This window comes from Otolemur garnettii, unplaced genomic scaffold (assembly GCF_000181295.1).
Source record: "Otolemur garnettii isolate 467f Iridium unplaced genomic scaffold, OtoGar3 scaffold00087, whole genome shotgun sequence".
In the NCBI taxonomy this organism is placed as follows: domain Eukaryota; kingdom Metazoa; phylum Chordata; class Mammalia; order Primates; family Galagidae; genus Otolemur; species Otolemur garnettii.
This window is the reverse complement of record NW_003852482.1, coordinates 1456383-1460071: the sequence shown is the minus strand read 5'-3', so window position 1 is coordinate 1460071 and position 3689 is coordinate 1456383.

Genomic DNA, 3689 nt, shown 5'->3' with positions numbered 1-3689 from the left:
GGGAAGGTGGAGGGGTCACACGTGTGGGCGTCCTGGTACCTCCCCAGGAAGGTGGAGGGGTCACGTATGTAGGTGTCCAGCTGTGTTCACTTTGTGCTTCGACTGGTAGTTTCAGCATCATCTCCGCAACTTCTCTGTATCTAAGAGGCTTTTTTGTTGTTTTCTCTGTTGATTTATTTACCAGTCAGGTGGGTGTGGGGTGAGATGCAGGAGGTGGGTGTGGGGTGAGATTCCAGGTGACAGTGTCCCTTTGGCGGCCTGGGTCACCATCCCTTGAGGATGGAAGGGACACTCATCCCCCAAAAGGGGGCATACAAGTGGCACTTTGGCACACACTCAGCTCCGATCTCTCCATATTGACCCCAAGGTGAGGGCCCTCCCAGGAAAGGTCCTTTTCATATGCTTGTTGGTAATGTATAGAAACCACCTGATTTTCAAGTGGTGAGTTTGTATCCTACAGCTTTGCTGGATTTGTTTATTAGTTCTGACAAGGTTTTTTGGTGGAATCTTTAGGGCTTTTTACATGTAAGATCATGCCACCTGCAAAGAATGGCTATTGTCCTTCTTCCTCTCCAGTTGGGATGCCTGGTACTGTGTCTCTCACGGGTGAAGTGGGTTCCTCTTCATTGCTGTACCCTGTTTCTTTGACTATCCCACAGTTTAGCCATCCATCCCACTGTCAAGTGGAAATCTGGGTTCCTTCCAGTTTGGAGCTGTTAACTACAAACTGTGCAAGTCCTTTGGTGATTCATAATTCCAATTTTTTTTAGTTAAATATTCATGAGTGGGATTCTGGATCATGAGCAGACATGCTTCCACTTTTCTCCAGAGCGGCTGTACCCTTCTGCATGTGAGAATTGCCACTGCACCTTCCGGCCTGGTTGGGTGAATCAGTCTTAAAGTAGCTGTGCTGGTGGGTGTGAAGTGACTTGGCTCTTCTGCAATCGCGTCTCTGATGACTAATGGTGGTGAGCGCTTTCTCACTGCTGTGGGCCGTGCCTAAATATATCTTCTTTTGTGAAGTGCCTATATTGACATGTGTTTCCATTTTTAAAAATGGGATATTTTTGTTATTGATTTGTAGGAATTCTCCATATATTCTGCCAGTGAGCACTTTGTCAGATGAATGTAATTTGAATATTTGTTCTTAAATCAGGGGATATTCATTCAGTGGAAACGTTTACTAATAGAAAGTGAAAGATTCCCTTCATATGATTTAAGTCTTTTGAAATGTGTTGAGGTATATTTTATGGCCCAGGATTAGCACCATCTAGATGGGTGTTTTGCGCTCCCAGAAGGCATGTGGTGGCCTGTCAGAGGCCACGAGGTCTGGTTAATTGACACTTCTGTTCACATCTTCCAAATCCTTACTGATTTTTTTTTCTCTAATGGTTCTATCAGTTAACAATTAGTAGGCTGAATAATGGCTCCCAAAGATGTCAAGTCCTAATCCATGGAATCTGTGAATGTGACCTTATACAAAAAAGTGTCTTGGCAGGTGTAATTAATTTAGGGCCTTGGGATGACCTGGCTGGGCTCTAAATGCAATCACAAGTGTCCTCATGAGAATAAGGCAAAAGGAATTTTTTATATGTACATGTATGCACATAAATGTTAGAGGGTTCTAGCTTCACAGCAAAATTGAGTGGCAGGCACGACTTCCCACGTGCCCCTCCCCCACACAGCCCCCGGATCTCGGCACCCCCCCAAGATGTACATTTTCGTACCCGTCACACCTGCGTGGATGGTCATCCTCACCAGTCTCTAGTCTTCATTAGGGTCACTGTTAGTGCTGTGAGTTCTCTGGGCTTGGACCCACAAACAAGGACTTGTGTCTGCCACTGCAGCCTCATATGGGGCAGTGTCACCACCTGAACCCACTGTAGTTGCCCACTCTCCCCTCCTTCCCATGGCTCAGCACCTGGCCATCTCCAATTCTGGGGCAGAGGGTGACTCGACACGCAGGGGCAGGTGGTGTGGTGAGGAGATGGGGCTGGGAGAATGTGGAGATGCCGGCCCTGAAGAGCAGAGTCTCGGCCACAAGACGGGATGCTTGGGCCGGCGAGGCTGGACAGCAGGAGGCCCCTCCCCAGAGCTGCGGGGGGAGACCCCTGCTGACAGCTGGTGCTACTCAGTGGTGCTGGACTCAGGTTCTGCCTCCAGAACAAATTCTTGTTGTTCCTGCCACCAGGGTTGCAGCTGTTTGCCACAGCAGCCTAGGGAACAAATACAGTCACAGAGGGAGAGGCTCAAAGTCTCTGCCTCAACCTAGAATCTGCCTGGGCATCACACATATGATGCCCATGCATGAAGGGCACAGTCCCAGGGGCTCTGACTTCTGTACCAGCTTGCACTTGCATGACTTTGAGACATCCCTGCCCTCTGGGAGCATTCCTGGCGTGACACTGCACGTTCCTCCTGTGGATGAGGCCAGCCCAGCTTCCTTAGGACTGGTGTCCATGAAGTCCCTGCTGTGGTGGGCTGAGCAGACACCCCCACAGATAATCTGTATCCTGAACCTGGAACCTGTGTGTCGCTTCACATAGCAAAAGAGGCCTCAGTAGGGACATGATCCTGGGTGGCCTGGGGGGCCTTAAGTTCAGTCACGACTTTCCTTATTAGAGGGAGCCACAGAGGGACATAGGAAGATGTGACATGGCTGCCTTGGGAGGAGGAGAGGGCCATGGGGCTGGGTTTGGGTGCTAGGGAGGTGAGACGGGAGGGGCAGCATCTGCAGCCTGATCACAACTTAATTTGAGGCCAGAGGTCAGAGGAGGGCTCCTGCCTCCTTGAGACTCAGGAGAGCCCTGGTGCCCAGCTGCTCCACCCCGCTGCGGCCCCTCCCTGAGTCTCTGCCCCCCACCCAATGCTGAGTGTACCTGGAGCACAGCCCAGCCCTGGTGTCTACAGTGGCATGTGCCCCATTTCAGGGAGTGTATCTCTTTTCTCGGCCATGGAGCCCTTTGAGGAGATGAAGGAAGCAAAGTGCCTCTGGTCTGAAAACACCCAGCTGTAAATTCTCATCTCACCCAGAGCATGGGCCTCAGCTCCACAGGGGACAAGCACCAAGTGGTTCCCAATCCCCAAAGGTCAGATTTAATGTCCACCACCAGCTCGGAGGCACTAGGGATCAGCCGCCACCACTGCCGCCCCATGTCTGATGGGCATCTGCCTGTGCCAGCCAGCAGGGCTCCCTCAGGACACCTGGCCCAGCTGTCTGTACCCTGCTCCCAGGCCAGCACATCCCTTCTTTGTTCTAGAAGCTACGATGGCTCCCAAAAGCTGATGTGACCTATAAGCTGGCAGCCAGTGGACAGGTGCCCCGACTCCTGGTGCGGCTCTCCCCACTCCTGGTTGGCCATCTGACCCTCGAGGGCCTGCACGGAGGGTGGGCAGCAGGGAGGGCCTGCTGGGAAGTGGGGGGTAATGCTCTCTCAGCCCCAGGGGCAGGCTCCTGTCCCCTTCTAGACCCTGGGTCAACTGTTTCTTCATCTCACCCCCAAGTCCTGGGGTCCCCCCCCCAGTTAACCCCTCCCTGCCCAGCTGGGGGTGAATTCTCCTGAGCCTGTGTCTCAGTGACCCTGGTGCCTGCTGGTGGGACTGTCTGGCCATCTCATGGAACCTCGGCCCTTGCCTGGCCCCACGTCTGAGTCCTGTGGGCAGGGCCTCTCACATGCCCACAGGTGCCT